This window comes from Gossypium hirsutum, chromosome D10 (genome assembly GCF_007990345.1).
Source record: "Gossypium hirsutum isolate 1008001.06 chromosome D10, Gossypium_hirsutum_v2.1, whole genome shotgun sequence".
NCBI lineage: Eukaryota > Viridiplantae > Streptophyta > Magnoliopsida > Malvales > Malvaceae > Gossypium > Gossypium hirsutum.
The window spans coordinates 29,733,090-29,742,075 of NC_053446.1; the positions used below are offsets into that span (position 1 = coordinate 29,733,090).

Genomic DNA, 8,986 nt, shown 5'->3' on the forward strand with positions numbered 1-8,986 from the left:
AAAAATACGAAGAAGGCAAGTCCACCTATCGATAGATAGTATAGCTATGGTGAGTAGAGATATTATATCCACGAGGACTAAAAGTATTAGTAATTACCATTTTCTTATTATTTAGCCGACAAATTAGAGTTATGTGTTTTTAAACTAAGTTTACTAAACTAATTTAACTAAGAACTCAATAGAGAATGAATGATGAAAATATTCAAAAGATAACCAATGAGAGAGACAATACCAGGAAAGAATCCACCTAGACTTCACATATTATTATTAATCTGAATTAAACAATTTATTCACTTGGTGTCTTGATCCCTAGAAATCCCTAAATTATGCTAATATCTCTTTCGAGAGTAAGAGCAACTGACTCTAGGTTGATTAATTGAAATCTCTTTCTAATTAAAACCCCTATCGTCGTATTAACTCAATCTATGGATTCCCTTATTAGATTTGACTCTAATCTAGTAGATTTATGTCGTCCTATTTCTAGGATTGCATGCAACTATACTCAATTATGCTAGATCTACTCTTAAATAGAGACTTTTCCTCCATAATTGAGAAATAAGTACACATAATTAAGAACAAGAATCAAGTATTTATCGAGTAAAATAGAAATTAAATAATAGAATTATCATAGGTTTCATCTTCCCTAGGTATCTAGGAAATTAGTTCATAATCTTGAATAAAAACATCTCAAATTCAGAAAAACCACAAGAAACAAAAAAACTCATAAGAACTTCAAAAGAAATTAAAAGGAGGACTTCGATCTTGATTGAAATCTGCTTCAGAGTTGGCTCCAATGGTGTTTTTCAAGTTTTTTTCTTCAAATATCTCTCATGGCTCCCATACCTCTTCTTCTAAAAACTGTATTTTTTCGCATGTTTGGGAAGCAGGTTGCAAAATCGACACGGGCTGGTACACAGGCGTGTGTCCAGCCCGTGTGGCTCACATGGGCGTGTGTCCAACCCGTGTGGCTCCTGAAATCTGCTCTTTTTCTTTGATTTTCACTCGTTTTTCGCTCCTTTTGCTCCCAAATGCTCACCTAAGTATAAGAACATGAATTAAAAGGATTAGCAACATCAAATTCACCAATTTTCATAAATAATAATCCAAAAACAAATTTAGAATGGGATTAAAATATGTTAGTTTTATCGCTTATCAAATATCCCCACACTTAAGCGTTTACTTGTCCTCGAGCAAAATCTCCAACTCACATTAAAATTAATTTTTCTCAACTTATAATTCTCATCAATAATGTTTCAAAATAATTCGCAATTAATCGTGAATCGACAATTCAACTAAAATGGCACTAAAAATTCAAACAATCAAAGTCAAAATTTTTTAAAGCACGAAAACATAAGTATCTCCCCTTATCTAAGTAATTAAAATTAATTCAAAATCTACAAGAATTGACATCCTCACTAAAAATTCACTCAAATCACTCAAAGTGTTCAAGGTTTATGAATAAGAACTCAACAGTCGAACAAGAAATGTCATTACCATAAGCTTGCTTGAAAATCAAATCTCCACCACTATAAAATGATATGACACACTAATGAAAAGGTCTTTAAGAGGTTGTAATGGGGTTTAGGTTAAAGGTGCAGAAAAAGGCTACAAAAGTTGGTTATAATTGAGATCAAGTTGATAAATTACCAAAGTAGAAAAAATAAATAATTTCTTAATTAAAAACAAGTACATCAATTAAAAACTATTCAAGAAAAAAAATGAGCTTCTTCTCAAAATATGATTTTAACTATTCAAGCTCAATCAACATAGAACTAAATAATAATTGATATATAAATATTTTTTTAAAAATTTTTTCTTTTTTTTAAATAATAAGAAATAATTCAGCAAATTAAACAAAAGAACATAGTTAGGCAACTAACCAAACCAAATCTTGACAAAAAGGGAGTCAATAAAATGGGAAAGATTCACAACGAAAAAAATGGGTTATGGGTTAACATTAACGGGTCAATCAAGGAAAGGTGTGTTAGGCTCAACGAGGTTCACTAAGGGTTAATTAAAAAAGTTGACTTTTTTATGGGGAAAGTGGGTTAAACCTAAGTGCCTTTATCATCTCAGTATATCAAATCAAAGGTGTGATCTCGACATGCATAATTGAAGCAAGTTCTAGAATAAAAAATTAAGTTGACACACTTATAACCAATAATAGAATGAGCATGAAAAATGTATGCTTTAAAGGCTCAAAATCTCACAAAAAATCATGGTTTTGATGTCAAACTTGCAAATTTCAAACTTTAAGATAATACCTCAATTCAGGGAAACAACCTAAATATTTTTAATTCTAAAAAATAACTTATCACGCTTGATTCTCTACTGTCTTAAAGATTAAATCAACCAATGCAAAAATACCTACAAATTAATCTAAAACAAATCAATAAAAATCTCAAATCGACAAAAATTAATTCTAATGGGAGTATGAGAAAATCACTTAAACACAATGAATAATTTAGGGATTTTCTAATAATTATATGAATAACCTCCCCACACATAAGATGTACATTGTCCTCAATCTACAAACAGATATAAGCACACTATAAGCATAATATTATAAGAGGGGGAGAAAACTAAAACTGCCCTAAACTGTAGGCAAATCTAACTGTAGTGCATGCTTCCGAGCAAACTAATAAGAAAATAAACAGAAATAATGAAGAAGATTAAGATGTTACAAACTCGATTAGAAATAACCATAAAAATAAAAAAAACATAATTTAAAAGATAATAAATGAAATAAGTCTAAGAAAATAAAAATAAAACAACTAAAAGCAAAAATAAAAATAAAAATAAAATCAATTGTGTTCATCATTGGAGGCATCGTGATCGTGAGGTGCTGACGCTAAAGAAGATATATAGAGATGCTGACAAATCTGATGTGAACTAGCATCATTATTGTCGAACCGCTCAAAATGGTCTCTTGAAACAAGTGAACCGCTCGGAGAGGTCCACTAAGGTGGCAGTAGAAGTAGCAGGACGGTGACTCTGAGATGGAGGATAAGATGGATCCTCGTGGTGGAAGGGGATATCATTAGTGAAGTCCCCATGCTCATCCTGAAGGCCAGAATGAGATACTCGATATTGAGAAGGATCAACTCCATGCAGTCACTTGATCATCCTCATATGACTCATACTCGAGAACCCTTACGAGGTCATCTGTCCAACTAATGTAAAGGAGGAGGACTACTACGAAATGGCGTAGAGACCGAAGTGGCGTGCTAGGGTGTAGAAATAAGCACGATCAAAGGTGCTCCCCATGGCCATGCTCCATAGAAAATAAACATCGGATGTGCCAACGACGCCAATGCTCTCCCTTTGACTGGTCAAAGTGTGAGCCAAAATGGTGTGAATATAGCGTAAGGCCAGAGGTAGGGAAGTCGCCTTCAACTGACTCATATCATACGGCGTTGTACTCCTAGTAAGGTCAACCCAGCATAAAGAAGGCGAGTAGTGGATGTGCCAGTATAAAGTGAAGAATCCCTCGGCACTCATGAACTCGTCAGTGTAGAGCCCTAATACAGCTCCGAACTCCAGAACGCTCATATGATGCGTCGTGCCGTTGAGTCTGAAAGTAATAGTGCTCAGCTCTTCATATGTCAACATCACGCGAACTCGATAGAAACACTATTCTAAAATGGCCCAATCAATGCAATGGCCTAATCCAAACGGCCTCTGTCTAAGATGCTGATAGAGGTCATCTTGAGCACCTTGTGAAAGGAGGAGGCACAGATGACGGGCATCGGCAGAAGCGCCCGATAATGAGGACGCACCCAGAGTCTTCGTATTTTAGAAGCGGGGATGGGGACCTTAGATTTGCAGCATGTGTTCGTCATGGTGTGCTTGAAAAAAAATACAATAGTCCAATATCATAAAAGCAATAAAATAAGCAGCACCAATTAAGCAAAGAGAGGGGCCGACAAATCAAAATCCAAGCAACCTAAATATAAATTTACTTCTAAAATAGTATGTACTAATACCTAATCATGCAAAAATCATGTATTTAAGCTATTATGATTCAAATGAACTTAGCTATAATAAAATAATAATGAAGGGAAAAATAAATAAAATAAAATAAATGGAAAACTAAAAGTACTAATTATGACATAACAACAATAATAATAGTAATCAACACAGTAAAACAAATAATAATAATAATAATAATAATAATATGATGATGATGATAAACTAAGAAAAATAAAAAAATAAAAAAACAAATAATAATAATACTAACAATAACTAGAAAAATAAAAAATAAAAAATAAAGAAAAACAAATATTTAAATTAAAAGAGGGAATGGCAAACAGTGGTTATGGTGGATGACAAGGGGAATCGGTCGCTACCGGCGCAAGAGTCGCAGTGGTCCTGGGGGTGGAGTGGTGGATGGTGGAGAGGAGAGGGATGCGAGGTAAAGGGAAAGGGACGAAAGCATTATGTGCGAAGGGAAAGAAGGTGGGGATAGGTGGAAGGACCGGGGATGGAGTTGGCACGGTAGTGAGGCGATACGAGTGGAGGGTCAGCGAGTAGGGCTGTTGCGAAGGGAGGAAAGTGGAGGGGGAAATTGGTGGTTGGATGCTTGGGGCTATGAGGTTGAGGGGAGGGTTCCATTTGGTGAAAGAGGTGTTCGGCGGTGAAGATGAGGGGACGGGCAGCGTGAAGTGTGGATAGGCGAGGGTGGCTGCACTGTCAATGAGGAGTTCGATGGCGGCTGTGTTGGGGGTGGGAAAAAGACAAAGTAAAAAGAAAAAAGGGGATTAGGGTTTAGGTTTAAAAGGGTGACATGGTCGTGTAAACGGCCATGTAGGGCATACTATTTCACACATGCCCATGTGACCTAGTCGTGTCTCGAACACGGCCGTCTCTCTTACCCATGTAACTCCCTGACTTGAAATTAAAGTTGAATCTAGTACTCACAGGTCTAAGACACGCCCATGTGTCAAGGCTGTGTATGCCACACTGCTGTGTCGCCAAGCCATGTGGACCATCTTAGGACACGTCCGTGTGTCCAGGTCGTGTGAAACAAAAACACATTTTTTATTTTAAATTAGCATGCAATAAAATTAAAATAATTATTAGAAGTTAAACACTCGGGTTGCCTCCTTAAAGGCGCTTATTTAAAGTCTAAGCTCGACTTTACCTTGTGCACAGTTACTGTGGTTCTCGAATCTGAAGCTCCTCTCTATCATTTCTAAAATCGCTACCACTATAAAATTTGAGTCAATGTTTGTTTACCTTGAATTTGCTATATGTCGGATGTGTTACCTCTATTGTACCATATGAGAAAATAGTTTGTACCACGAATGGACCTGATCATCTTGATTTTAGCTTTTCAGGATGTAATTTGAGCTTTCAATTGTATAAAAAGGACACGATCCCCAACTGTGAATTATTTGGGCTGCTTCAAACGAGCGTCATAGTGTCGCTTTGTCACTTCTTTGTATAGTCTCGAGTTCTCGTAAACATTAGCGTGCCATTCGTCTAACTCATTTAGCTGTAAAAATCTCTTCTCACTAGTAAGTTTAGGGTCGTAGTTTAGAAATTTTATTTCCCAGAATGCTTTGCGTTTGAGTTGAAGTGGTAAATGACAACTTTTTCCATATACAAGCCTATAAAGAGATGTTCGTATTGGTGTTTTATACGCAGTCCTATAAGTCCATAAAGCACCATATACTTTTAAAGCCCAATCCTTTCTATTTGACTCTACAATCTTTTCTATGATGCGTTTGAGTTCTCAATTCGCAACTTCAACTTGACCACTAGTTTGAAGGTGATAAAGGGTAGTATCAAATTGAGTGTTACAAAAATGTTTACCCCTATCACTAACAATCGCTTTAGGTGTTCCAAATCAAGAGAATAGCTTCTTAAGAAATCAAACTACCACTCTAGCATCATTAGTAGCCAAAGCTTGAGCTTTTACCCATTTTGACATATAATCAACCGCTACTAGTATGTATTTATTACCAAAAGTGCTAGGAAATGGTCCCATGAAATCAATGCCTCGAGTGTCAAAAATTTCACATGAAAGCATATAAATTTGAGGCATTTCAAGTGTTTTATGTGCTATCCTAATCCCACTATAATTACCTCCTGTCGGTCATAAGTTGTAGCATTCCAAGATTTTGTTCGCTTCTAATTTTGTAACACACCTTGGAATTACTTGATCTACACATACATGAAAAAGAAAAAGAGCCTCCCAAAAATAATTTTTCACATCGGTAAAGAATTACTTCTTTTGATGATGCGTCAACCCTTTTGGTAGGATGTTAGCTGCCAAGTTATTCGCGATATCCACAAACTAAGGGACTTTAGAATCAGTTACAACCAAGAGCCATTCCTCAGGAAACAAGTCATTTATCTTGTACTCATTAAGCTCCTTGAGATAGGGTTTCTCTAATCTTGAAAGGTGATCTACTGCAAGATTTTCATCTCCCTTCTTTTCTTGGATTTCCAAATCAAATTCCTACAACAATAAAATCCACCTTATAAGTCGGTGTTTTGCATCCGATTTAATTAAAAGGTAGTGAAGAGCAAAATGGTCAGTGTAAAGCACTTGCAATAACTAATCTTTCTCATTCGACTTTAAATCTAAAGAAATAATCACTAGTAATGTACAATTGTTTCCAAGGAAAGCATACTCTAAGTGATTTGGTAATTGCTTCAATTCTAATTTTAGAGGTTCTTCAATAAAGGGTTTCAATTTTAATTCCTTATTCACCTTAATGTTTCGGTGAAGACTCATTAGAATCTAAATCACTTTTTGTCTCACTTATCACAATATTATCACTATCTACCTCCTCTCCTTGAATAAGACACGGTTCCAACGTGTCCTTATGAATGATTTCCTACAATGAATCTTGAGTAACATGATTAATAAAGTAACAGGAATCATCTTGTTCTCTAGAGAATTGCATGGCATCGTAGATTTCAAAAATGATCTCCTCATCATCGACCCTAAGAACAAGTTTACCATCACTAAAATAGGGTGACCTAAAATTAAAGGCACCTCAACATCCTCATCTATGTCAAGCACAAAAAAATCAACAGGGAATATGAATTTATCTACTTCTACAAGTACATCTTCAATAATACCTTTAGGATATTTAACAGATCTATCAGCCAATTGAATACTCATCCTAGTGGGTTTTGGTTCCCCAAGACCAAGTTGCTTGAACATTTTATAAGGCATGCAATTAATGCTAGCACCCAAATCAGCTAATGCTTTCTCAAAATACCAATAAAACAGAGAATAGTAAAACTTCCTAGATCTTTTAACTTAGGTGGCAGTTTATTTTGGAGAATAGCTTACCATTCCTCATTTAGTTCCACAATGGATAGCTCGTCAAACTTCCTTTTATTTGTTAATAGCTCCTTTAAAAATTTTGCATATGTGGACATCTGCAAAATAGTATCAAAAAAAGGTAACTTAATATGTAATTGTTTAAAAAGTTCAAGAAATTGACCAAATTGTTCATCCTTGCGGTCTTTCTTCAATTTTGCCAGATATGGGATCGGTGGTTTATATTCCTGATCCACTGGTGGCTAAATTTCTTCAGGTTTTACCCCCTCATTATTTTCCTTATCAGGTTCTTGTTGCAGCTTCTTTTTGGGCTCAACCAACACTTTCCCATTTCTCAATGTAATTGTCTTCACATGCTCTTTTGGGTTGGGTTCGGTGTTACTAGATAAACTACCTTGCTACTTTTCTAAAACCAATTTAGCAAGCTACCCAATCTAATTTTCGAGTCCATGAATTGACGCTTACTAATTTTTCAAAGTTTTCTCAGAGTTTTGAAAATGAGTCTCTAACACTGAAATAAATTTTGCCAACATCTCTTCAAAGTTCAGCTTCTTCTCTTGTTGATAAGGTTGTTGAAAACCCAGAGGGGGTTGTAATCTTTGGTTTCCTTGATCACCCCATGATAAATTTGGGTGGTTCCTCCAACCTGCATTATAGTTATTACCATAAGGGTTATTTTCAGGTCAAAAATTATTACCCATGTAATTGATTTGCTCATTCTCAGTGCTAGGATCGAAGGGTAAATATTCTGGATTATTTATTCCACCTCCACTTGTATTGCATTGTATCACCTGATTTACTTGCGTAGAAAGATATGAACCATCAAATTTTTATTTAATATTTCTACCTAGTTTGATAACATGGTGACTGCATCAAAATTAAAGACACTAGCTGCTTTCATCGACTTTGTCCTCATGACTTGCCACTGATAATTATTTAGTGTCATCTCCTCAATAAATTCATAAGCCACTTTGGGTTTTTTATTATTCAGAGTTCCACCGGCTATTGTTTCGATTAACTGCCTAGTTGATGGATTCAAACCATTGTAGAAGGTTTGAACTTGTAACCATAAAGGTAGTCCATGGTGAGGGCACCTTCTCAATAATTCCTTGTATCTCTCCCATGAATCGTATAAATTCTCTACATTGATCTGAGCAAAGAAAGAGATATCATTACTCAACTTGGATGTTTTAGCCATGGGAAGTACTTTAGCAAAAACTTCTCAATCATTTAAGCCTATGTAGTGATGTAACCCTGTGGTAAAGAGTTTAACAACTGGTCTTCTTTGTTCCTCAATGAGAATGGGAACAACCATAAATGAATGACGTCATTAGTGGTGCCATTTATCTTGAAAGTGTCGCCAATTTCTAGAAAATTAACCAAATGAGTATTTGGGTCTAAGTCATGCAAACCATTGAACTGAACATACTGTTGTACCATACTCAATTCAGCCCCAGTCAAAGTGGGCTTGACATAATCGTACATAGTACGAGCAACAGGAGTTGCTGTAGCTGTACGAGGTAGTTGACTATTCTGGTTATCACCCATCTTCTCAGTAATAATGATGCCCTCTTGTTCATCAACTAAATTATGTCAACTCTGCCTTACTTGTTTATGATTTTTATGAGCAGTACTTTCAATTTCCTTATCGAAAAGTAATGGTCCCAATGAGTTTCTTCTAGT

The 8,986-nt window shown here is 35.6% G+C and overlaps 1 non-coding gene across 1 annotated transcript; it reads left to right on the forward strand.

Annotated features, from left to right (window-relative positions):
• Nucleotides 1-8,379: 8,379 nt before the first annotated feature.
• Nucleotides 8,380-8,486, forward strand: LOC121222740 (small nucleolar RNA R71). The gene has a single exon (XR_005920111.1). It is a non-coding gene; the product is annotated as a small nucleolar RNA R71 (small nucleolar RNA).
• Nucleotides 8,487-8,986: the final 500 nt, after the last annotated feature.